Source organism: Mesoplodon densirostris, chromosome 10 (genome assembly GCF_025265405.1).
Source record: "Mesoplodon densirostris isolate mMesDen1 chromosome 10, mMesDen1 primary haplotype, whole genome shotgun sequence".
Lineage (NCBI taxonomy): Eukaryota > Metazoa > Chordata > Mammalia > Artiodactyla > Ziphiidae > Mesoplodon > Mesoplodon densirostris.
The window spans coordinates 64,528,774-64,556,071 of record NC_082670.1 but is presented as its reverse complement, the minus strand read 5'-3'; the positions used below and the strand labels follow the sequence as shown (position 1 = coordinate 64,556,071).

Here is a 27,298-nt window from a genome sequence, read left to right as displayed (position 1 = left end):
TATTATAAACAGCAACTGGACCCTGTGGCACAGGGATACCCCCTTTGCCTTAGAGCCATTACAGCCACTGTTCTTTGGTTAAGGCCACTGGAAAAACCATGTGGGATCCCCTTTAACCATCTGCACCTCATGCAATAGAAGCTCTCCTAAATTCTCATTACACTCAACGTTTATCAGCTGGCCTCCTCACCGCCTATGAAATCCTTTTGTTAACTGCCCCTCCCATAACTCTTTTATTGTTGTAATAACTTAACCTGGCTACTCTTCTCCCCTCCTTCACCAACGAAGTACCTCTCCACACGAATCACCTCATGGTTCTATAGGAAATTCCACTGGGTAAACGTGACTTCTCATGGTTCACTGATGGTTATTTTAAAGGTGACAATGGCAAATACTGTGCTGGGTATTGCTATTGTAACTCCTTTTGATGTTGCTGAGGCAGCATCTTTACCTATGGCTACTTCAGCCCAACATACTGAATTACACACCCTTACAGGGGCTTGTAGTTTAGCCAAGGACAAAAGGGTCAATATTTACACTGACAGTAGATATGCTTTTAGAGTAGCTCATGATTTTGGAATGTTGGGGAAGCAATGTGGCTTCTTTACTTCCAGTGGAAATAAAATTTTAAGTGGCCCCTATGTTCAGGAATTATTGAATGCAATACTTTTACCTACCGCTTTAGCTATTATTAAGATTCCAGGGCATTCTAAGCTTGACTCTCTGGAAGCAAAAGGAAATCACCTTGCTGCTATTTCTGCAAGGAATGCTGCCCTTAAAGGGACCAATGGCAGCCGAACCTCTGTCATGGTCCAAAGAGATATATCTCCAAATGATAATTTAGAAAAACTGGCTACAAAGGCCCAACAGTTGGCCTCAGAAAAGGAAAAACAAGATTAGAAATTCAGGGGGTTACCTGGTGGCGCAGTGGTTAAGAATACACCTGCCAATGCAGGGGACACGGGTTCGAGCCCTGGTCCGGGAAGATCCCACATGCCACGGAGCAACTAAGCCCATGCACCACAACTACTAAGCCTGCACTCTAAAGCCTGCATGCCACAACTACTGAGTCCATGTGCCACAATTACTGAAGCCCGCGCGCCTAGAGCCCGTGCTCCACAAGAGAAACGACCGCAATGAGAAGCCCACGCATTGCAACGAAGAGTATCCCCCGCTCGCTGCAACTAAAGAAAGCAACGAAGACCCAATGCAGCCAAAAATAAATAAATAAATAATATAAATAAATAAAAGAAAGCTGCCTGCTGACTTAAAAAAAAATTAGAAATTCAGCAACTGTTGTTTTGATAGAAAAGAAAGCTCTGGTTTGAACTAAGTAACAATAGTCCTATGGGAGACCAAGATCCCCACTCCTCACCACTGTACATGCATTAAAGCATCAGTCTACTGACAAAATGATAGCCTTCATGAATCAATATTGCTGGGGAAACATTACGAAGGCCACAAAAGGTGCCTACCTCACTTGTCAAAATACAACCCATGTAGGCCTGTGCGTACTGCCCCAGGACATTTTCATCTGCATGATGGACCATTTGAGCTCTGGCAAATGGATTTCATATAACTTCATCTAGTGAATAAAGTATGCTTTAGTCACGGTCTGTACGTTTTCACTGGACTTCCCTTGCAGACAGCCTATTGCCTCTTAACGTGGCTAAAGTCCTTTTGGAAAAGAGTATTGCTACTTGGGAAACTCCTCTCAAACTTCATAGTAATCAAGTAACCCATTTCACAGGCCAGGTGCTTCAACAAGTGTGCGCTGTTCAGCTGGTTTTACAACACTTACACTTTACTTACCCTCTTCAATCCTCTGGTTTAGTTGAACGTTCTAACGGCATTATGAAGACTCAATTGGCAAAATGTGTAGAGACCCTCCAAACACCTTAGCCAAAAGCATTGCTGTTGGTCCTTCTAAATCTCAGATCCACCCCTTTTGGAATTCAGAAACTCTCAACCTTTGAGATCATCGGAGGACACCCAAAGCACCTGTCTCCTGCTTCTTACGACCCACAATTAATAAAAGGAGAGATACTCCAACATTGAAAGGTCTAATTGCCTCTATTAAAAATAACCATGTTTTGGTAGGGCGGTCTTTTTAAATTTATTTATTTTATTTATTTTTGGCTGTGCTGGGTCTTCGTAGCTGTGTGCGGGCTTTCTCTAGCTGCAGCAAGCAGGGGCTACTGTTTGTTGCAGTGAGCCGGCTTCTCATTGCGGCGGTTTCTCTTGCTGTGGAGCACGGGCTCTAGGCACACGGGCTTCAGTAGTTGTGGCACACAGGCTTAGTTGCTCTGTGGCATGTGGGATCTTCCCAGACCAGGGCTGGAACCCGTGTCCCCTGCGTTGGCAGGCAGATTCTTAACCACTGCGCCACCAGGAAAGCCTGGTAGGGCGGTCTTTTTACCATGCACCCTCAGGAGACAAAGACCTTAAGCATCATACCTTGCAACCTGGAGATTTCATTTACTGGGAAAGACACTTCCAGAAGAACTGTCTTCAGCATCACTGGAAAGGCCTCTATCAAGTACTACTAACCAACCCTTGTGCCACCAAACTCCAAGGAATACAACTCTTGGATTCACAATACATCTAAAGGAAGCACCGCACTCTGACTGGACCTGCACATCCTCTGGTGACCTGAAAGTAAAGATTTCCCGGAATTGAAGCAGACAGTATCTGATGAGACAGCTTTCCCAAGATATCCAGATCAGACCTGCTGGAAGTTTGTCATTGTTAGGCTGCACCCCCTCAGGCCTGCAAGCCTTGTAGCTGCCAAGCCTCGAAGAGCCCAGACTCAGTGACAGAGACATAAATGGCTTATTGGACAGAGGATCTTACATGCCTGAAGCAAGGTCCTGGAGTGACACCCCACCGTGTATGGCAGACAGCAGGCAGGATAGGACACGGCAGCACTCTTCACCGCTCAAGGGAGGAGGAGGCTACCATTTATGGGGGGGGGAATTGACATCAGATGGGCTCATCAATTACCAGGGACTAATTAACCTCTATAATTAAGATGATTGGATAGTCATGTGAGTGAAGCAGGGACTGGTCAAGCAGGGCGTGTACAGAGAGCAGAGAACAACCATTTTGAATATGGCCTAACCATACAGTAGCCAAACCTTTGATGATGGCCTAAGACTTCAGAGGATCCCCAATGTCTATCGTCTTGACAACATATGGATTTTAGATTAAAAGTGCCTGGGAGTTGTCCCTCCTACCTTTCCTTGTTACTTGTGACCTTAATAGGTTTCCCATCTGTGTACTTTCCCTCCGACTTGAGACACTACACCCAGGAAAGATACTTCCCGACATTGAGGGACAAAAAGCCCCTGAAACTAGAAAACCTGACTCTTGATCAGCAATGCTTTCAGAGAAAAATCTTGATCAAAAGGGAGAAGTGTAAAAAACTAATAAACAGAAACCTCAATTAGAGTCAGGAGCCCAGAAGCGGGGAGCTCTCATGCCCTGCAAAGATAGCAGAGCCCAAAGAGAAGAAGAAAGATGCCTCTTCTTTGCTGGCAAGGACTCAACTCAATGAAAAGCCATGGATTCTTTGTTTATTACAGCCCTCCCAACTTCCTTTTCCTCTCTAAAAAAGCTTTCGCCTTCCCTGCCATGCTGGGGAATTGCACGGTGGCTTGTCATGGTTACACACCCCGAATTGGGATTCCCTGCTGATGCCAAATAAACCCATCTTTCCTGGAGAAATGTGTGCCAGTCTTTTGGTTCAGGTAAACAGAACCAGTGCTGAGTCCTGACCCACTAAAATGCAGCCGTAACAGGAGTAATTATGTGGCAAAAAAAATAACCAAAGACCTTAATTAAATGTTCACGAATTGGTACATTAGGATACATCAGAATAAGATGTTGAAATAATAAGTTTTTATGTAAGATGAGTAAGTGATTCCTTGAAAACAAGGTTTTAGGCCACAAGAAAAAAAATAAAATCTTAAAATTTTGAATTTGAGTCAGGCCAAATTCATGTCCTCAATCTTTCACTGAATAGAGGCATCTGAGCAGAGCAGGCAGCCTGAAATTAACAAAACACATCAATTACAAACTGGGCTTAGACGAGCGTTTATTACCTGCAGCACTTCCCGATTCTGAGGGCTCAACTTCCTTAGACTAAAATAAGAATTGGTTCAGATGGTCTTCTAAGTTTAAGTTATCTTCAAATTTGAAAGCCCATGACTAAGATTCTTTTTGACTCACTCCAGGGATGTTCCTCACCTTAGACTTCCTAATATGTATTTTTTTAAACATTTGTAACCTCAACTTGTAAAATAAAACACAAATACAGAAAAACCCACAAAATAAATGTATACTTTAATGAATTATTATAAGGGAGACATCCTCGTAATCATCACTCAGGTCAGGAATAGCACTTTGCCAGCGACCCCAGAATCCCTTCCCTGAGCCCAGGACAATAACAACTCCTACTCCCCAAAAGTAATCACTCTCCAGACTTTCATGCGTTTCTTTATAGTTTTCTCGCTGTAGTGTGCATTCCCAGACACCACAGATTAGTCTTCCACATTTTCTAAAAGCATGGTGCATTTTAAAGTCTCTTTTAATCTACAAGTTCACCTAGGTATCATCTGAGAAGCCAGAAGTCAGAGGAATTCACACATACGAGCAACTGAAGCATTTAAGATTCAGCGGACAGAGCCTACATTCAACAAACTCTGAAACGGTTCAGGTGGTAACAGCACGCTGGTAAAAACATGAGTGAACCCGCCTCTTAATCATCCCCACCTTCAAATCATTAACTCCCTCTTTAGCGGCAATCAGCAACACCTGGAAACTCGATAGAACTGCAAATCCTCGCCCTGGGCCCAGATCTACTGAAACAGAAACTCTGGAAACAGGGTCCAGCAATTTTGTGTTTTAACTCGCCGTCCGGATGCGCGCTACCTTTGAAAACCGCAGGCGAAGTCAACCTTTCCCGAGGGCACAAAAGGCGGCGGGCACTATGATAAGCACTAAACAGGTGCTCCTCCTCGCAACACTTTTCGGACCAAATCAACTGCAAGCTTTGAGCCTGGTCTGACGTCTAAAGTGTAGGCTCTGAGTCGCTACGTAAACACCCTCTCCTCCCCACCCCAAGTAGATCGCGGCCAGCGAACTGGCGGCTTTCACTGTCTCCCCACGTCCACCGACATCAGTCAGCGAGGCCGGCTCAGAACCCGGAAAGCTAAGTCAGAGTTTTAAGGGATAAAACTCCGAATACGGGGCGTCTATAAAGCGCATCTCCCGAACCCAGGTCTAGAAGAGGTGTCCCGCGTACCCTGAACCAAAAGTTGTGTAGGGTTTAACACAAACACAAAGCAGAACCCGAAGAGAGAGGGGGCGCTGAGGGCACAGGGTCCACGGAGGGAGGGAGGGAGGGAGGGTGGTGGGCGGCTCCCCTACAGGCCTACAGTCTCTCCAACAAACGCTGAAAGACACAGGAACCCACATTAGTGGCCTCTAAAACCGCCACTACCACTCACCTACCAGCTCGGTGGGGAGAAGCTGCAGATCCACTGGATGCCGGCCGCGAGTGCGCGCGTCTCGCCCCCGACCCCTTAGGACGAGTCCACTGGCCAAAAGCCAGGGGCGAAGCAATGGAGCAAGGCGGACAGCGTCAGGCCGTGCAGGTCTAACACCCCTCTGTGTTTGCATTCGGCCTGCCCGTCTCCAGGGCAGCACGCAGAACGCCGGAAGGAGCGTAAGGCGCTGATTGGCTGAGCAGTTTCGCTTCCCATTGGCTGGGGCCTGGAAGTGAAGCCGCCTCGCCCCCAGCGTTAGGACGAGTCCACCGATCTACCCTAGATCGGGGTGAAAAGTGCAGGGCTCAGAGTCGGCGACCGTACTTGAGAGTTCCGCACCCCTCCGCATTTGGATTAGCCCATCCCGTTTCTAGGGCAGCACGCAGAACGCCGGAAGGAGCGCCGGGGCGCTGACTGGCTGAGCACTTTGAGTAGCTATTGGCTGGGGCCCGGAAGTGGGCGGCAGAGTTGGAGAGTCTGTCCATCCTAACTGTGTGTGGGGACTGGGGGCTTGGGCGGGTGGAGGGGACCTACCTGGCCAGTAGTTGCATAGTTGGTGGCAGTGGAGTCCTGGGCCCTCGTCATTTCTTCCTGCACCCACTGTCCTCCGTTTCCTTCCATCCTTTTTCTTACTGATGCTCTCCAGAGTTCAGGTGGACGTGACGACATAATCCGGATAACGAATGGCTCCTCGAATAGCTTCCTGACCCTTTAGAAAAAAAGAAGGCTATGAATTACCTTCTTTCTTGTACATGAGAAAACAGACCAGATCCCTGATCTCCAGTTGGTTGCTTATGACTTTCAAAGCTCCACGTTCTCAAATTCCAACCACCAGAAACGTTAACACCAGCTCCTCTCTTCCATGCGAGTTAGCGCAGAGATTATCAACTTTGGCATCAGAATCATCTGGAGCGCTGGTTAAAACAAGCCCACCCACCCACAGGACTTCTGATTCTGTAAATCAGGACGAGGCCCCTAATTTCGCATTTCTATCAAGGTTCCAGGTGATGTGGATGTTGCCGATAAGGGACCACGCTTTGCAAACCTTTAGTGTAGGAACCGTGCCTCTCTCTGATCTCAACCACATCTCCTATTCTTTGACTTCTAACCCTTCTTGCCTTCTCAGGAGTCTTACATTAGCCATTATTGTCAGTTTTTTGTATTTAAGAGATTTGATGTGGAAAAAAATTCCTCATCTATCACTTCCTAATTAATCAAGACATACAATGAAATATCAACTGGTTTATTCCGAGTTTTGACAGCCTAAGCGTTCATGTCAGAAACAATACCAAATCCTGGTGCTTCTTAGCCTAAGTTCTTTGAATGCCTCCAGGGAATACATAAACCTGCCAAGGCAGTTAAAATGTTGTGTGCATGTGCATTTTTCTGGGTGGAGAGTCCATGGTTTGATCAGAGTCTCAAAGGTACCAATGACCCAGAAAAGTTTAAGAACTGCTGTAGATAATTTTAAGACAATATCACAAACACAAGCTAGAGAGTACATGAAGGAAAACTCACCCTGCTCAGTGACCACCACTGGACCAAAGGTAGGACCTCAACAGGCATTAGTTCAATTTCAAAAAATAAAAAACAGCTGAGTGCTGTTTAGGATCTTAAACAGGGCAGAGCTGAAACACCATGTTCTTAATTGCTTCAATTCCTTGGCACTTTCAGGGTGACCTTTGCCTTCACCACAATTTTAGATTTTCCTTCTCATTATAGTTGGTAAGAATGAATCTGACTTGAAGGATACCAAATGCTGAATTACATGCAACCTCTTCCTCTCAGAAATACCTTCTGCTTTCTCTTCCTACTGTCTAGATCATCATAAAGAATCTCTTCATTCAGTCACATACAAAGTTCCTTTGAACAAAGCACTATGTTAGACATTGCAGAGGAGAAAAAATCACTTATTGGTTATCTTTCTTCATTCGAAGAAGCATGCAAAATAATAATACATGTCAAGTTAGGCAAAAAAAATAAATAGGGAAAGGGCAAACAAATTAAGAAAATTCACCTGGATCCTGGAGAGAAGATACAACAACAAAAAAATACATATTTTGAAGGCTCTGAATGACGGTAAGTGTGCAGAATGGGCCCTGAAATGGGCTTTGTGTATTCTAGCTGCTGTTAGAGAGAACATCTTAAATCTTCACTGGCTACAAAGTAAAAGCAAACCGTTTAGTCAGGAAAATTTTATTCCTGAAATAAATGCATCCCTGAGGTCTATAACATGTGCTGTGAAAAGCTGCACTCTTGTAAACACTATGAGTTCATAGGCGGATTCCTCTTCATGTTCGCTCCACATAAGCAGATAGCTTTACCCCATTCAATGCCGCTGACCTCTGCAGGAATGGATATGCTTCAGGGCACTCAGCCCTCTTGGTCTGTTTAGTCTGGGGAAGCTTTCAGAGTAGAGGCTCAACAGAGAAGCTTCCAAGGACACTGCTACACTTAGGTCACAACTTTTAAAGATAGAAGAGATTTAAATCCAGGTTTATCTACCATGAAAAATACCTGGAGTGTAGTTTTTCCTTAAAGCCAGTTAAATATGCAGCACCTGTGTTGAAGAAGTTCACATATTCTTATGACAACTGGGGAACCTGAGAAAGATGCTCCACTTCTACTCAGAAGGAAGCCAAACCAGGACACTTGTAAAAGGCTATAATTGTCCTCACAAAATAATTTGGACTCATGATTCAAGGAACTGAACACATGAATTTGCTATGCAGCCTCCCAAATCCTCACTAAAATGACTGAATCGGGACTTAAACCATAATGACACTTAAGAACAAGGAAAGAAATCATCATCAGATGGGAAATCTGAGGCTTTTCCATCTGGAACACAGAAAGCACTTGGCTTCACATAAGCAGAGGATCTATAGCAGAAGTAACCCCAACTCAGCCACTAACATGTGAGAGTCTGGGCATTTAATCCTCATCTTGGTAGTGGATGAAAGGAATTCCACCTCTGCTACCAACTGACTCGACACTCTGGGCAGTGTCTCTCTGCCCTTGCTTCTGCTTTCAAGATAAAAACTTGGAAGTACTTTGTTAATGACATGAATAAAGGACTTAGAGCATCAGAGGATAGAGAATACCTTCTGAACCTTGTGGCCCTTCCTGACCAGAATGATGACAGTAGCTAGTGTTCTCATCTTTGGTGCAAAGATTGGAAGGTTCCTTGCTGGGAAAAGAGATTTGCCCAAGAGAAAATATTGACACCTGGCTTAGGCAAATTCTCCCAATAAAAGAGCTATTTCAGTGCCTTGACACAAAATGAAGCTTATTAATCAATAAACCCTGAAAATGTGCAATAAACACTGAATGAGCCTTTTAGTGCCTTACCCTCGCATGTGAACACATAGCCAGAAATATCATGATATACAAGAAAAGACTCTAAAGACAAAGATTAAAATAAGCAAACGAATAGAGTAACTCAGAGGAAACAAAAACAATGCAGAGAGCAGACTAAAACTTCAAAATTATAATTAATAGCCTTATAGATGTGAAAAGGTATAGCATCCATAGTTTGCATTATCTTTTTTCTTTAAGAGATATTTAAGAGTTAGGGTTTTGTTTGGTTTTAATTAACAAATTTTGCTGTTGTTGCGGTTGGCCTGTATGTTATTTGGCTTTAGGGGATTTTTTGAAATTTCCTTTGTAGTCTAATCAGTGGTTACTATTTTTAAATGTTCCACAGGAGTTTGAAAAGAAGATTTCCTTTTATTTGTTGGGTTCAAAATTTAATATGCATATCTTCAAGCTTATTAACTGGCATGTGCAAATCTTCCAAATCCTCTTTTTACGTTGCTTTGTCCTGCTTGCTCTGCCAGTTCCTGAGAACCATTTTTAGAAGTTACTCGTTATGTTGTGGATTTGCCAATTCTTTGTTGTTAGGTTTAGCTCAAGGACAGTGAGCTTAGAAAAATAACAACAAAATGATCCCTATGGAAATAGAAGGAAAGCATTAGTAAAGATAAAAACAGAAATGAATGAAACAGAATGGAGGGTGGGGAGGAATCCTCTAACCAAGGGTATAAACCGAGAGGGCAGGAGATGGTTTCTATGATGTTCTTCCAGGTTGTCATTTCCCCATTGAACTGGACACAGAGGCTGGCCAAGGTGTCATGGGGTTTCCAGCCCTCCCATCAGGGAACAGATTCTCCTGGAGACGGAAGCTGGAGTCCTGGAGCCTCAGGACTGCTGCGCCCCATCACTCTGGAAGGCCTGGGAGGGAGCACAGTCATCCTTCCAGCACCAACTTATTCATGAAAAGCCAAACTCCACCTCCCTCTTGGATAGGGGATTTTCAACCTTATAATACTAACCCATTGCCCGTAAAATGTCTGGCCTCCTAGGATGTCTTTTTCCTTTAATAACAAAATTAATCACTCTAACATCCACCGCACATACTGTGGCAACTCCTGGATGAACTAGATTTCCAGTGAAAATGTATTTTTTGGTCACTTCTTGCAACAAATTTCTTAATGGTTGGTCCCTTCCGACCGTCTTATCTCCAGCACATCCTGTCCACCTCTGGCCCTGACTCCCCTCATGTACCTGACAGTGCTTTCTTCTTCTTCCTTCCCCAAAGCCTGTGTTACTGTGTGAAACAGGTTTTACGGAAGTTGTGGCAATAACAGAGGAAGGTTACAACCCAGAAAGGGAACAACTGAAAAGTGTTAGACACAGACTCACAGACATAGAAAACAAACTTCTGGTTACCAAAGGGGGAAGTGGGGAAGGGATAAATTAGGAGTTTGGGGTTAAAATATACACACTACTATATATAAAATAGATAACCAACAAGGACCTACTGTATAGCACAGGGAACTATACTCAGTACCTTGTAATAACCCATAATGGAAAAGAACCTAAAAAAGAATATATGTGTGCGTATGTATGTATAACTGAATCACTTTGCTGTGCACCTGAAACACAACATTGTAAATCAACTATATTTCAATAAAAATTTTAAGTGAATGTTAAACATGATGCTTATAAGGGTGTTAGAAAGCAGGCACCTTCACATTGCTGATGGCAGAGAGATCTGTCAATATCTATCAAAATAATAAATGCGTATCCCCATTGACCCAGAAATTCTACTTCTAAAAATTTATCCAGTGGATATATTCTTACATTTGCAAAATGACGTATGCACAAAAGTATTCATTACAGCCTTGTTTGTAATTTTAAAAAATTGGTAACAGCTCAAATGTCCATCAGCAGGAGACTGATTAAATTAGAAATGAATTTGCTCTTTGTGCATTGATATGAAAATATCTCCAAGACTAATAATTAAGGGGAAAAAGCAAGGTGCATAGACTACCATCTGTGGAAAGAAAAAAAAGGGACAAGAATATATGTCGCTCATATATAAAAGAGTAGATCCACCATCTCCTGAAAGATGGACGAGAAACCAGTAACTACTGACTCGGTGGAGGGGAAGTGGGTGGATGGGTGCAGGACTGGGTATAAGAGATGCATTTTGAACAGTTCTAATTTGGAAGCACATAACTGTACTACCTATTCTATCTGTACACCATGTAATTTAAATGAATATATGTTTAAATTATATTTTATATATGTGTGTACTTTATACATTTATAATTTAAATGGACAAAATGGAGTGTGGCCCATCTACAGCCTGCAAGTCCTCCCACAGGTAACCATGCACCACCCTCCTCCCTAGGACTCTGCCTATAGCTCTTTCTGTTTTCTTACCTCTTCTACTCATCGGACTTCACCTCCCTTTCTTCCTTGTCCTCAGGGGAAAATTGTAAGTCTTAGCATGTTATCTGTCGGAGCATCTGAACTCTCTATCCATTACTCACCTCCCTCTAGACAGAACTAACCTAATCTAACCTTTCATCATCAGCGAAGTCATTGAGGAGTTTGCCTAAACAAATGTCGCCCACTCCTGACTTTTACCTTTAGGAGTGCAAAGAATCTGCAGATTATTTGAGTTCAGATTTTTCTCTTAAAAATTACTAGGTCAACCTCCCTAACAGTCTCTGATAGGGGAGAGGAGAGGCACACTCTCCTTGTCCAGAGTAAACGCCAGTTTCTTTTCCTCTTTCCTGATACATAGTTAACACTGAAATGAACATTTTTATACGTCCATCTTGGCAAGTATCTCTGATTTTTTGCCGAGGATAAATTCATATGTGATGGGGTGGTGCCAAAGGTTTAACATTTCCTTTGTGATTTAAAAAAAAATTTTTAACCTTAGAAAGGCATTTCCCACATGGAGATTAGTTATTTACCTGTTTTTCTACTCGTTTCAGTTTTGGGTATCAGATTACTTAGTCCATCTGTAATTTGTTTCGATGAACATTGGTAAATTAGGTTATAACTTTATTACCCCTCAGAATAATTAACCAATTATCCTAGCACTAAAATTCTTCCTTTCCTCGGGAATTTGTGGTGCCTCCTTCATTACAGACCAATTTTTTAATAAGCTCATTGAGGTTTGTTGCTACCTTATTAAAGTTTCTCCACTGAGTTCTCCATTTTTAAACCAGTTGGAGATGGTTCTTAATCACCTGGGTATTAAATGTTAATAATACAGAAGAAAGAAAAATTATCACAGAGAATGAAGGGGCAAAGATGACAAGAGATAAAGAGAGGGAAAATGGTTAAGACAAGGCAGCGCGGTGTGTGTGACTGGGGGTCATTTCGAGTCAAGGCACTGAGCTGTCTCAGTAACTAAAGAACCTCAAATTATGAGAGAAAAGTCTGGCATCGTGACTGCCTGGAGTCGGCAGTAGTCTAGGAACAGGGTTAGAGGAATCATATGTATCATCTGTCCATTCATTCAACAGATATATATTGAGGGCCCACTATGTGTCAGCTACTACATTAGCTCCTGAGGCTAAAGCAGTGAACAAAAAAATGGGATTCTGCCTTCTTGAGCTTACTGGAAGGAGAGAGGGAAAAACATAGTCCCTGGAGTAGGATATGTAGTCAGTGGGGGTTATGCATCTTGTTACTTTTTCTTATCGAGATAAGCATTGCAGGTGATTGTCAGTTTTTGACAGTTCATAACATTAATCTCCTTCTTATATTTGGGTTTTTGATCACTATCTTAGGTTGAGTTGCCTAGAAGTGGAACCTGAGAAGGGGATTCTTGTGCATGTGATTTACTGGGAAAGTGCTTGTAGGGGGAGGGCAGTGAGGGAAACAAGACAGGGCACGAGAAGAGCTAAGCAATGGAGACTACAATAGGCCTGAACCCACGGGGAGCCTGGAACCAAAATTTGCACCCCAGAGCTGGTCCCACCTTGAGGCAAGGGTGTCACTTTAGAAGGCCTGTAGCAGTCAAACTGTGACTGCAGGCTACTAGAGATGGACAACCTTAATTTCCAGGGTTGAGGTTGTTACAGTTAAGATAAGAGTAAATTTCAGAAGAAGGAAGTGAATGGAGGATGTGCACACTAGCCAGGCAAGAAAACCTGGGTGTGAAATCAAGAACATGTACTACATTCACCATGTGAGCATTCCACTGGCTTTAACCCTAATGCTAATTATAACACTGGGCATAGCCCTACCTCTGCCCTATGGCTCTTTGTCCTAAGGTTAACAAATGCCCGAAGCCAAGCCCAAGCCATAACCCTAAAACTCACTCTGTTGCAACCCTAGACCTAACCTTAACCCTAAGTCTAATCTTTGCCCCAGTTGTAACACTGATATTTATGAGTGAAGTTATATGATGTTTGGGACTGGGATTTGCTTCAAAATAATTCAAGGGATGAGGGGATTGTGTGAGGATAGAGATAGATCAGCTCCGCACTGATAATTCTTGAAGCTGGTGGTGAATACATCGAGCTCACTATGTGATTCTATTTTTTTTTTTTTTTTTTTTTTTTTAGCTGCGCTGGGTCTTAATCACGGCATGTGGGATCTTTAGTTGCGGCATGTGGGATCTTTAGTTGCGGCATGTGGGATCTAGTTCCCTGACCAGGAATCGAGCCAGGGCCCCTTGCATTGGGAGCTTGGAGTCTTAGCCACTGGACCACCAGGGAAGTCCCTTTGATTCTATTGTTATATTTGACATATTTTATAATATAACTTTTTTAAAAAAACGGCTTATTTTATTGGTGGTGGCTGTTAATCTTGGAATTTCTAAGGATGAAGTGAGGCCCCTAGGGATATATTATCAGGATCATCTCTTTAAAAAGAGGAAGAAGAGGGCTTCCCTGGTGGCGCAGTGGTTGAGAGTCCGCCTGCCGATGCAGGGGACACGGGCTCGTGCCCTGGTCCAGGAAGATCCCACATGCCGCGGAGCGGCTGGGCCCGTGAGCCATGGCCGCTGAGCCTGCTCGTCCGGAGCCTGTGCTCCGCAGTGGGAGAGGCCACAACAGTGAGAGGCCCGCGTACCGGAAAAAAAAAAAAAGAGAAAGAAGAACTAAGAAGAAATTAGAGAAGACTGGAACACTTAGAGAAAAGTGGTTTTTTTGAAAAGTGTTTTCTCGGATTTGTCCCAGGATTTTGCCTAAAACCCATGTCACAGTGGGCACCATAGGATTAATGAAACTTAATACAGTTTTCTTCCAGTAAAATAGTTTCTATTTGATTATCCAGGACCCTTAAGAATCTAGATTACTATAATGAGGGGAAAATAGTATCTTGTTATCCATAAAACTAAAATCTCACAGATACATTATTCTGCTTTCCTACTCTCAGTTCTGTGCAATTCGTCTATTCTTATGACAGAAATAACCCCTTAATTACTGTCACTTTATGTCATATTTTACTTTCTGGTCAAAATTAGTACCCCTTGATTGTTTTTTAATTGTCATGTATATTCTTATGTATTTTTTCTTCCATATGAACTTTAGGATATATTGTCATTTCCTTAAAATAAGGTTTCTTTGGCATTTGATTGGAATTACATAAAATTCACGGATTAATTTGGGGATAAATGACATATCACAACATCGAATCTTTCCATCTGGTTAACTGGGCTAACGTGTAATTACTATCCGCAGGTCTTAGTCAACTCTAATTAAACATAACAGCCTTATATTAGCTGTGCTCAGGCAGACAGTTGGGGGGCCTCAAAGTGGCATTGGCTAGTGAGATCTGCAGAGGCAAGGGGCCTGCAATGGGTCATTTAGAGGCCCAGCACAAGAAGTGATGAGAATAATGGGATGGATTTTTGGAAAATGTGAAGTTTTCAGGATCCTCAGGTTTACTGGGGGGAAGGGCACAACTCCTTGCACTCAGGCCGGATGTGGACTCAGGTTGTATGTGAGCTGACTGAGAAAGGCAGGTGTACAGAATTTGAGGACACTGCTGCCATATTAATAGTCACCTGTGCTTTCTCTTTATTTTTTCTTTTCTTAACTTATTGTGCATTCTTTTGTTGTATTTTTGCCCTTCCCAATACTTTCAACTTTTTAAAAATCATGTTCTCTTGGGTGTGTCTTTCATAAACACCAGAAAGTTGGACTTTGTTTTTTCACCCTGTCTGAGAGTCTTCTCTTTCTAAAGGAGGATTTACCTTTTAATGTTTCCTCTGACCATCAGTTACTCATTGCTCTTATTCTTGTCATATTTTGTTTTGACTTTATCACTGTTCCCCTCTATTGATCTGAATGTTCTACAGCTATACTTCAGTTTCTCTAGCAATAACCCCTAATATCTAAAAAAAACTTACCTTTCTCCATCAAAATCATTCCTTACACAGGATGAAACCTTTAGACTGATCTCCTTTCTCCATCTTTTTCCTTCTCCCATAATGGTCCAGACTTTGCAGAAATTATATCTTAATTTCAAGTCATTCATCTTGTTGACATTTAAATAATACTGTTAATGGAAATGGCTGTTTAATAACCAATGCATTAAACATTCTCATCACATTATTAAAAATTATTTAGACCTTAAATTATACCAATTTCAATGTTTACCACTATTTTTGAAGTAAACATTTTAGTTTAGGATAGTTTTAGATTCATAGAAAAATTGCAAAGATAGTAAAAGTGTTCCCATATGACCAACACTCAGTTTCCTCTATTATTCATATCTCATATAAGTGTGGTGCATTTTTCACAAATACTGATAATGAAAAAATATTGATACCTTATTAACTAAAGTCCATATTTTATTCAGATATCCTGAGTTTTTACTGAATATTCTTTTTTTTTTGTTCCAGGATCTTATCCAGGACACCACATTACACTTAGCTGTTGTGTCTCCTTAGGCTCAGCTTGGCTGTGATAGTTTCTCAGATTTTCCTTGTTTTTGATGAATTTGACCGTTTTGAAGAGTACTGGTCAGATATTTTTAGAATGTCCCTCAAGTGAGTTTTTTTGTTTGTTTGTTTGTTTGTTTTTTTGCGGTACGTGGGCCTCTCACTGTTGTGGCCTCTCCCATTGCGGAGCACAGGCTCCGGACGTGCAGGCTCAGCGGCCATGGCTCACGGGCCCAGCTGCTCTGCGGCATGTGGGATCTTCCCGGACCGGGGCACGAACCCGTTTCCCCTGTCTCGGCAGGCGGACTCTCAACCACTGCGCCACCAGGGAAGCCCTCAAGTGAGATTTTCATAATATACTTCTCATGATTAGACTGGGGTTGTGGGTTTGGGAGAGGATGACCACTGAGGCAAAGTGCCATTCTCATCACATCATATCAAAATTACATACTATCAACCTGACTCATCACTGTTGAAAACCTTGATTGCCTAGCTGAGCTGGTGGTTGTCAGGTGTTTCCACCATACAGTGATTTCTTCCCCCTTCCTATGCTGTACTCTTTGAAGAAAGTTACTATGTGCAGTCCACACTTATGGAGTGGGGAGTTGTGCACCACCCACTTGAGAGTAGAGATCTACACAATTTATTTGGAATTCTTCTGCATGAGAGATTTGTCTCTGCTTCCCCATGTATTTATTTATTCAATCATTTATCTGTATCAGTGTGGATTCATGGCTATTTATTTTGCCCTTTGGGTTATAATCCAATACTATATTTTGTGGTTCAAATTATTTCAGCTTTGGCCATTGGAAGCTCTTTCAGTGAACTCCTGTGTCCTTTGACATACCCTATCACTGTGGGTTAGGTTGGGTTTTGTGTTTTGAGCACTTTTTTAAAAAAATATTTATTTATTTACTTGGTTGCACCGGGTCTTACTTGCGGCACGTGGGCTCCTTAGTTGTGGCATGCAAACTCTCAGTTGTGGCATGCATGTGGGATCCAGTTCCCAGACCAGGGATCAAACCCGGGCCCCCTGCATTGGGAGCACAGAGTCTTATCCACTGCGCCACCAGGGAAGTCCCTTGAGCACTTCTTACTTGCTGGCACTCCCAGATGCTCCAGGCACATATTGTATTTTATCATCATGTTTTGCGTGTGAACGATTACATTCTTTATTTGTGTTCATTCTTGTTTGTTTTCCTAGAGTACATCCTCAAGTAAGATTACATCTTGTTTTAAAGAAATATAAATTTGTTAAAATTTTAAGGGTAAATATTAAAGAAATAGAAATAGTTTGCAAAACTTTCAAACCAATTGAGAGGGGGGAGGAAAAGAATCAGTAAAATGTGTTCTATCGAACAAGCTTTTGAAATAGAGGGGGAAAAGGGAAGCAATGACTTAATCAAGTTTCTTCGAATAGTGTGTCATTTTTTCCTGCTTGGCACTGGGATGTATGACCTTGAAGCCTGCTTCAAACAAGGTTTCTGAATGGAAGCTGACCCAAGTTTGACTTTTCAGGAAAAAGATTCACGCGTTCTTCAGAATGTCCAAGATGCTCAGACGTAGGCACTCCTGCACTTTGCCCTGGGCTTTGTGCTTTTGTTGGCAATAATGTCATCCCATGTGATGAGGTGGCTTTTGTGTCCTGTCCCATGGGGTGATTCAAGTAAAATGAAAGGAATGAGCACTTCGTTCCATTCCTGAAAGTCCTTCTTTGTCTACTCAGCTGACAGATAGGCCTGGCACCTTCCTTTAAGAGACTGCTGCTGCTGCATCCTCCATTTAACTGGTCCATGCGGGGTGGGCTTGGGAGGAATAAGTTAAACTGTGTCTCGCCACCTTATTCCATCATTTAACTCAGCTGTGTCTTTGCCAAGTTAGTATACCCTACATGGAGTTTGTTTCTTTTTTTTTTTCTTTTTTTTTCTTTTTTGCGGCACACAGGCCTCTCATTGCTGTGGCCTCTCCCGTTGCGGAGCACAGGCTCCGGACGCGCAGCCTCAGCGGCCATGGCTCACGGGCCCAGCCCCTCCGCGGCATGTGGGATCTTCCCGGACCAGGGCACGAGCCCGTGTCCCCTGCATCGGCAGGCGGACTCTCAACCACTGCGCCACCAGGGAAGCCCTGGAGTTTGTTTCTTATTGGTTCTTTATTCCCAGGGCCCAGTCAAAAAAACAGGAATCTATTCATATTGGGTCAATGGCTTTATTTTGCTAAATGCGATAAACTTAGTAACACCAGGAGGAAAATGTTCTACTTGATGGTGCTGAGCAGTGCAAGATGGTTACTTTAGTTTTCTTCTCAGAGACCTTGCAGTGCTCAGACAGCTGACCCTGCCTCTCCTCACCTCCCTTCTATTGTGACATAATCACAGAGTGGCTAAAGAATTTTCTTTGAGGCTCTTTGCTTTGACGGCTTCCAATATAATCTGTTCTGAGCGCAAACACTGACTAATACACGTAATACTCATGGCAGGATAGGTGTCTTAGTTTGGGTTCCTCCAGAAGAAGATCCAGAGCTATGCAAGCAATTTATTTGGTGATCCCAGGAAACATAGGCAGGAGAGAAGAAAAGTGAGACGGGGAAGGAGAATACCCAATGAAGGATGTTTAATCAAGCAAAAATAACTGGAACTTAATCACATGGACGGATTCTGGCAGCCAGCATAAAACATACATTGCCCTAAGGGACAGAGGAACTTCTGGTACAAGGTCATCGATTCCCCAGAACTTCCAGGCCACTGTACTGAGCAGAGCAGCCTTCAGTGGCCAGGGGAGGCAGACAGTGAAAGAGATGCAGGGGCTGGCAGCTGGTACTGGCTGCACGAAACTGTAGGGCCACAAGGGATGTGGATGGAGCCCCAAGAGTGTCCCTCACAGCAGGTTTTGCTCCATTCTTATTAACAAGAAATTATTTCAGATGTCATAACACAGTATGATGGTATGATGATGCTTGTACCTTGCCGGATCATATGTACTGGCATCTTTCATGAGTAACAGACGGCAACCCTAAGTCCTTACAGTCATGTGACTGAGCTGGGCCAGTCATATAACTTCGTGCTTCCTGGTGAAGCATAAACTATAGTAAAACCATAAGCTTATAATTTTAACTGATGAAGCAAATTTTCTTGATAATTTTCAAAATAGCACAAAACAAATGTAATAAAAAATATATTTTGTGTATGTGTCCGTTTCGCAGACCCCCCTTTGGCAGAAAATGCTAGCTGAGCACCAAAATCTATTTTCCCCTTCTTCTTTGTTGTTCAGCTAGACTATATTTCCCAGCCTCCCTTGCAGCTAAGTGTGGCTATGTCAGTAGGACCTCTGGCCAGTGAAATTTGAGTGGAAGTGGTATGTGTGCCCTTGCCAGACCTGACTCATAAAACCTCCTCCATGCTCTTTACCCCAGCCCCTAACTGAGATGGCCAGGCCCAGGGTGACCTAAGACGGCAGAGCCAAAATTAGCCCAAGTCCTTTAATAAGTGTGTGAAACAATCTGGAATTACTCTAGGCTGTTACTTGAGCAAAAAATTGGCATTGTGTTCAGCCATTATATTTTAGTGTTACCTATTATATCGCTTTAGTCCACTCTAATATTAATTAACCCCAACACCTGTCCTGAGACCCCCATGGACCCTGGATGAAGAATCCTTGCTCAGGGGAAAATAAAACAAAACATATACGCACAGCACTAGGAAACAAGCATCTAGGATAATATTAGCCACACTTAAAATATACACCAGAAACTCAGAAAGGCATATAAATTTGAAAAGATTTAGATAGGAGCAACTAGAGAATTAAAATAGCAGAGGTAGTTTTCTATCAGGCTAAACTGAGATTAGGACTCTTTAGCTTAGAAAGAGGATTAGATGAGCTCAAAGTCCCTGAAAGCTGGACGTTTAGCCAGTGTCAACAGAGTCATCCAATGACTCTGTTCAGAGTCCTAGAACTTGGAGATAAGAAGTCCTTTTCTACCATAATCAGAAAGTAATGTGGGACATTCATTACCCCAAGGATAATAATATAGATCTTGAAAACAAATAGGATCTAGCAGGTTTTTGATAGATGGTCACTTCACAATGGGTTGTGAAAAGACAGCTAAGAATGTTCGGGACATATCCTCAAGATCTTTTAAGTTTGATATGAAAAACAGAAAGTACTACATTCTCCACCCCCTAAACAATAAAATGTTGATCTTTGGTTAGATTCTGAAGGCTTGATCATTCAAGAAATATTTATTGAACAATTACTATATTCTAGATATTGTGCTGAGGATACATCTGGGAATAAGTCTACCTCATGAATCAAGAAAGAGGAGATGGAAAATAAACAATAATAAATTTTATAATATTTTTAAATGTGCTAAATAAGAAAAAAATAGAGCAGGGCAAGGGAAGTGGGATGCCAAGGGAATAGAAGTGGCATTATTAAATGAGGTGGTTCAAGGAGGGGAAGGGTATTCCAGGCAAAGGGAACAGAGCCAAAGTGCTGAGGTGAGAGTGCCCCTGGCACATTCAAGGAACAGCAAGGAGACCATTGGAATGAGTGAGTGAGTTGGAGAAAAGATGAAAATGAGGTCGGGGGCAGACCATGTAGGTCTTATGAGCCATTGGGAAGACTCTCGCTCATATTGAGAGCACTGGGGAGTCTTTAGAGTTTTAAAAGAGGAAGGCTGGGATTTCCCTGGTGGCGCAGTGGTTAAGAATCTGCCTGCCAATGCAGGGGACACGGGTTCGAGCTCTGGTCCGCGAAGATCCCATATGCTGCAGAGCACCTAAGCCCATGTGCCACAACTACTGAGCCTGCACTCTAGAGCCCACAAGCCACAACCACTGAGCCCGCGTGCCACAACTACTGAAGCCTGTGCTCCTAGAGCCTGTGCTCCACAAGAGAAGCCACCACAATGAGAAGCCCGTGCACCGCAGTGAAGAGTAGACCACCCCGCTCTCCACAACTAGAGAAAGCCCGTGGGCAGCAATGAAGACCCAACACAGCCAAAAATAAATAAATAAATAAATAAATTAATTAAAAATAAAAGAGGAAAGCCATGATATGACTCACATTTTCCAGAACATTGGCTCCTGTGTTGACAATGGACTGTGGGGGAGATGGGGGCCGGGGAGCAAGCAGGGATTTAGGAGGCTCTTACAGGAATTTGGGAGAGGTGATGGTGGTTTGGAGTAAGATGGAAACAGTGACAGTGGTGAGAAGTAGATTCTGGCTTATATTCTGAAGGTAGAACCTACAGACTTGAGGACAAGTTGGATGTGGGGTGGAAAAAAGAGAGAAGTTAAAAATGATTACAAGGTTTCTGGCCTGAGCAACTGAAACCTAGGAGCCTGGAAGAGTAGAAACTGGGGAAAGACCAGCAGTTCAGGTTAGGGTATAGAAGGCTGAAATACCTATTAGACATCCAAATGGCAGCATCAAGTCAGAAGTTTGTTTATAAACTGCTGGAGTCTGGAGTTCAGGAGGGAAAGTCGGGGCTAAAAGTATAAATTTGGAAGCTATCCATGCATAGATGGTGTTTGAAGTCTCAAGATAAACACCAGATGCAATAAAGAAGCTATTGGTATTAATCCATTTTCTTTTCCTTCTAAGGAATCTGTGAGCAATGCATCAACATTAATGTCTTAATTATAGGATTCCTTTCCCACCCCAATCCTCACCTCTCCATTCTTCCCAGCTTCCGAGACTGAGGTTGATTTTCTTTTATGTGCAGGGAACAAAAGCAATGTGTTTGGGCTTCCCTGGTGGCGTAGTGATTGAGAGTCCGCCTGCCGATGCAGGGGACGTGGGGTCGTGCCCCGGTCCGGGAAGATCCCACATGCCGCGGAGCGGCTGGGCCCGTGAGCCATGGCCGCTGAGCCTGCGCGTCCGGAGCCTGTGCTCCGCAACGGGAGAGGCCACAACAGTGAGAGGCCCGCGTACCTAAAAAAAAAAAAAAAAAAAAAGCAATGTGTTTAATTAGTCATAAGAAGCTAGAAACCTGGAGCGGATTCTGACCTTGTCAATAGTATGTGACTTTAGGTAAGTTAATTAACTTCTCTGAGGTTCAGTTTCCTTATCTATAAACTGCAGATGATAACAGCTACCCCACAGAGTTACTGTGAGGATTCAATGAGCTGTTATTATTAAAGCATTTAGTACTGTGTTTGGTACATATATGTGCTCAATAAGTGTTAGATTAAAACCCCAAGATAAGAAATTCAATGATAATGTGAATGTGGATATAAAGTAGTTGGACCTTTGCTCTCATTCTGGAATGGTGGCAGGTTCAAGTTCTTTTCTTGGAAGATGTACGTGTGGGAGGTGGTTATAAGTGAGTACCCCACAATCATTTAGGGAGCTCCCTGTCAGTTTAAGCTGATACTTTATTTGTAATAATTGGTCTATTTCCTACATATTTATGAAATGAATAGAAAATATTTTTTTCCTTTTTTTTCACATAGTAATTGTAAGATTGAGAAATATTGATTTTAATGAAACTTCAGTTATGCAACCCTACACTCTACCAGCTGAACTTGAGGGGCCCACTTATGTTACAGTGGGGTGTTAGCACATCACTGAAGTATTACTGGTGGGCAGTAGAGGTGGTGCAGGTGGATGCCATGGAAGTCATGCCTCCCTGGCTGGCCCTGAGATGGTCTGGTCCTCTTTATACCCTCCACATATACCCTCTGCATTTGGGGGCTTCACCGCTGGCTCAGCGGTTAAGAACCCGCCTGCCATTGCAGGGGACATGGGTTCGAACCCTGGTCTGGGAAGATCCCACATGCTGTGGAGAAACTAAGCCCTTGCTCCACAACTACTGAGCCTGCACTCTAGAGCCGACGAACCACAACTACTGAGCCCGAGTGCCACAACTACTGAAGCCCATGCGCCTAGAGCCTGTGTTCCACAACAAGAGAAGCCATTGCAATGAGAAGCCCGCGCACCACAACGAAGAATAGCCCCCGATCACCGCAACTAGAGAAAGCCTGCATGCAGCAACGAAGACCCAATGCAGCCCAAAATGTATAAATTTATTTTTAAAAAATGAACAATCTATTGACACACCAGTACATGGTGTTGTAAAACTGTTCATTAAAAAAAAAAAAATCTGCATTTGACCACATCACTCCTTTACCTAAAATTCTTTTCTCCTTACCAAAACCATCACAGGCCCATGGTCTGGCTCTTCCCCAGAGCTCCAGCTACTGGGAGTCTTTGTTGCCTCTGGGTCTCTGTCTCATGCTGCCCCTCCCCTTTGCATGGTTGGCTCCTATTCCTCTGGGTCTCAACTTAAGCGTCACCTCCTTAGACAGGTCCTCCCAGACCAGCTAATCTATCATAAATCTGCCTATTACCTACTTCTAGTGCATGCATCCTTTTCTTCATAGCACTTGTCACAAGCTAACTCAATATGTGTGTATGTATCATGTTACCTGACTCCTCTCCTAGACTGAAAAGTCCAATAAGGCCAGGACTGTACCTGTTTTCACTATACTGTCACCCTAGCCTATCCAACACCTGGCACAAATAGACACATACATACAAAAATTGTTAAAAAATGACTTATGCTCCTATTTTTTACAATGTCTTCTATTATCAACCTGAGTTAGTATTTCAACCATTCCGTATGTATTGATTGGGCATCCATTATGCATCAGGCGCTGGTCTTGGTGCTGGGAAAGCAACAATGAATAAAGCAGACAAAAATCCCTGCCCTCGGGCTGCTTTTTTGCTAGTGAGTCAGCCATCATTTTATGCATGTATGTCCTGTGTCATACTTGCTTGGTTTACTATTTGCTCAGCATCCACTTGACCAATGAGAGATAGGAGCTGGTGGATAGATGTATCCTCCTTTTGTCTTGCATTCTATGCAATTCCTCAGAGGGCCCCCCAGTGGGACTTGGCTCAGTTGATTACAGAGGTGACCACCTAGATTAAGCACCCTTGGATGGGCTTTCTCTCCCTCTCTGTTTTGTGTGGTCCTGGTTCCTTTTCCCACCCCTGTTCCATGGGATCACTTCCCAAAAGTGATCACTGCCCTCAAGCCCTTCTCCAACACTGCTTTTGAGGAGAACCCGAGCCCACAGAGCTAGCATTTTAATTCTTCTGTCAGATCATTTTCTACATTTCCATCTTGGGTCCTTTGCTGTATTTTGTGTACCTAAAAGTCAGGGATCAGATATGTTTTTTTTGCTGTTTGTTTTGTTTGTTTGTATTTTCCCCCAGTTACTAATTCAGAGCCTGGCAAATATCAACAAACATATGTTGATTTTGATTTGATTTGACAAAAGGAAAGAATAGCTTTCTGGGGCTTTCTGGGGCTCAAGGGAGGCCAGAGTGAGTTCTTTTTTTACATTTTATTTATTTATTTATTTATTTATTTATTTATTGGCTGCATTGGGTCTTCGTTGCTGCGCATGGGCTTTCTCTAGTTGCGGTAAACGGGGGCTACTCTTCGTTGTGGTGCCCCAGCTTCTCGTTGCGGTGGCTTCTCTTGCTGCAGAGCACAGGATCTAGGCGCGCGGGCTTCAGTAGTTGTGGCTCCTGGGCTCAGTAGTTGTGGCTCGCGGGCTCTAGAGCGCAGGCTTAGTAGTTGTGGCATACGGGCTTAGTTGCTCTGAGGCATGTGAGATCCTCCTGGACCAGGGTTCGAACCTGTGTCCTCTGCATCAGCAGGCGGATCCTTTTTTTTTTTTTTTTTTTTTTTTTTGCGGTACGCGGGCCTCTCACTGTTGTGGCCTCTCCCGTTGTGGAGCACAGGCTCCGGACGCGCAGGCTCCGGACGCGCAGGCTCAGCGGCCATGGCCCACGGGCCCAGCCGCTCCGTGGCACGTGGCATCTTCCGGGACCAGGGCACGAACCCGTGTCCCCTGCATCGGCAGGCGGACTCTCAATCACTGCGCCACCAGGGAAGCCCGGCAGGCGGATTCTTAACCACTGTGCCACCAGGGAAGCCCAGAGTCACTCCTGGTGCAGAGACCTCTGCTAACACTGGATGAGGCTGGGACCTGCCAGGGCAATGACTGTTTTCTCTTCTGTGTGCCCATACTGCCTCCCTCCCAGGGCCCTGCACCCTTGACTTGCAGCAGCAGCAGGTTATCATCAGCTCCAAGTAGCTCAGGGCCCATAGCTGGGCAGCGGGGGGGGCTCACTCACTCCAGGCGTCCCGCTTGCCACCTGTTTCCTCCAAGCTGGGAGTACAAGAGGGAGATTGGCCCCTCCTCCTCCTGAGCGGGATCCACATGTCTGCCATCTGGTGCTGGAAACCAAATGTCAGGACCCTGCTCCCACAAGGCCACTGTCACACTCCAAACGGGTGAATGAATGACTTCAAAATTCTGTACCAACCTTGACTAAATCTCATGGATATAGAGAGTGACAGGCAGCTGGTAAAGGTGCAAAGACCATTGGACATGTTCAGCAGACAAGAGTTGTAGTTATGGGTCTACCACTAATTTGATGCTCTTCTGGTCATGTACCACTTTTCTGCCCGCAGTTTCCTGAAAATGAGAAGGTTGGACTAGATGATCTCAAAGATCCCCCAGCTCTAGGATTCTTAAATTACAGAACTGGTAGGAACCTGATCTGTCAGTTATACTTCACATAGTCTTTTTGTTTTTTTCCTTAAAAACCCTCGCTGTTGGTAACAGCTCCATATCTGCCCTAAACCCACTAGTAGGAGTCAGTTCCAGCACATTTGCTCTTTGAATTCCCAGGCAGCCATGCTCATTTATGTACACCTGGAATATGCTTGATCTCCTTTTGTAATTGATTTTTTTTTTTTTTTTTTTTGCGGTTCGCGGGCCTCTCACTGTTGTGGCCTCTCCCGTTGCGGAGCACAGGCTCCGGACGCGCAGGCCCAGCGGCCATGGCTCACGGGCCCAGCCGCTCCACGGCATGTGGGATCTTCCCGGACTGGGGCACCAACCCGTGTCCCCTGCATCGGCAGGCGGACTCTCAACCACTGCACCACCAGGGAAGCCCTAATTGAATTTTTTTTTCTTTTTTTTGGCCTTTCCATGTGGCTTGCAGGAATCTCAGTTGAACCCTGGCCACAGCAGTGAAAGCCTGAAATCCTAAACATTAGGCCATCAGGGAACTCCCTGTAATTGAAATTTTTAATGGGATAATTGTAGATTCACATTCAGTCATAAGAAATAATACACTTTGCCCAATTTCCTCAATGATAACATTTTGCAAAACCTTAATATGGTATCACAACTAGATACTGACATTCTTACAATCCGCCTTACTCCATTTCCCCAGTTTTACTTGTACTTATGTGTGTCTCTGTAAGTTCTATATAAATTTTATCACCTGTTCTAAAGCCACAAGCTCTAAAACCACAAGGATCCCCTGTGTTGTCTTTTTATGACCACTTCTTGCCTTCCTCCCACCTCATCTCTTCTCCCACTTGATGGTTTTTCAAAAAAAAAATTTTTTTTAGTATTTATTTGGTTGCACGGGATCTTAGTTGCGGCAGGCAGGCTCCTTAGTTGCAGCTCCAGGGCTCATTAGTTGTGGCATGTGAACTCTTAGTTGCAGCATGCATGTGGGATCTATCTCCCCCACCAGGGATCGAACCCAGGCCCCCTGCATTGGGAGCACGGAGTCATCCACTGCGCCACCAGGGAAGTCCCTCAAAATCTTTTAATTTGGAAATAATTTCAAACTTACAGAAACATTCCAATATGCCCTGCACCCAAATTCACTGATTGTTCGTATTCTGCCCATTTACTTTATCATTTTTCTATCAACATTTTTTTCCTTAATCATTTGAGGGTAAATTGCATACAGAATGCCCCCTTAACCCTACACGATACTGCAGTGTGTATTTCCAAGGATAGGGATATTCTTACACACGAACATAGTACAAATTATCAACATCAGCGAATTTAACATTGATCCAACACTTTAATCTACTATCACGATTCCAGTTTTGCCCACTGGAATGTCCTTTACAGCGTCCCCTCCCCCCAAAAGAATCCAGTCTAGGACCAGGTATCACATTTAGCTGTCACGACTTTATAGCAGTCTTTAATCTGGAACATTTTCCAAGCGTTCTTTTGTGACATTGACATGTTTGAAGAATACAACTCCTGCCCCCTTTTAATAGATATTCCTCATTTTGGTTTGTCTGGGGTTTCATTATCATTAGATTCAGGTTATGCATTCTTCCTGGAAATACTGCATACGTGATGTGTTCTGAGGACATGATATCCATCTGCTTTCATTAATGATGTCAGTTTTGATCCTGGTCAAGGTGCTGTCTCTCTGTGCCTTTGTATATTGAATATTTCTCTCTTGCTACTAATAAGTCTAAACCACCTATGGGAAAGCACATTAATCCAGGCAAATATCTGCTCCCCAGTAAAGTCTCCCCTAGGGTGAGTATCCATTGATGACTCTTGCCTGACCCAGTCTCTACTATACACTGACTCTTCCAGTACTGGAAACCAGGTTTTCTATGGTTTAGTTTCCTTGGGTCTTCGGTTCTGGTCTGAGTCTTCTCCATGTCCTCCCAATGTCCTCTATGACCTTTGGCCAGGGACTAGGCC

At 43.6% G+C, this 27,298-nt stretch overlaps 1 protein-coding gene across 6 annotated transcripts in view; it reads right to left on the bottom strand.

Annotated features, from left to right (window-relative positions):
- ULK4 (unc-51 like kinase 4) overlaps positions 1-5,657 on the bottom strand; it is a 535,263-nt gene extending 529,606 nt beyond the window's left edge. For 4 of the 6 annotated variants that reach the window (XM_060110746.1, XM_060110750.1, XM_060110751.1 and 1 more), the window contains exon 1: positions 5,515-5,657. The gene's annotated coding sequence lies outside the window, so the exon portion shown is untranslated. Of the gene's footprint in view, positions 1-2,457; positions 2,646-5,510 lie in introns of those variants that run through there. The other 2 variants (XM_060110747.1, XM_060110748.1) reach the window with 2 other exon arrangements.
- Between the last annotated feature and the right edge of the window lie 21,641 nt (positions 5,658-27,298).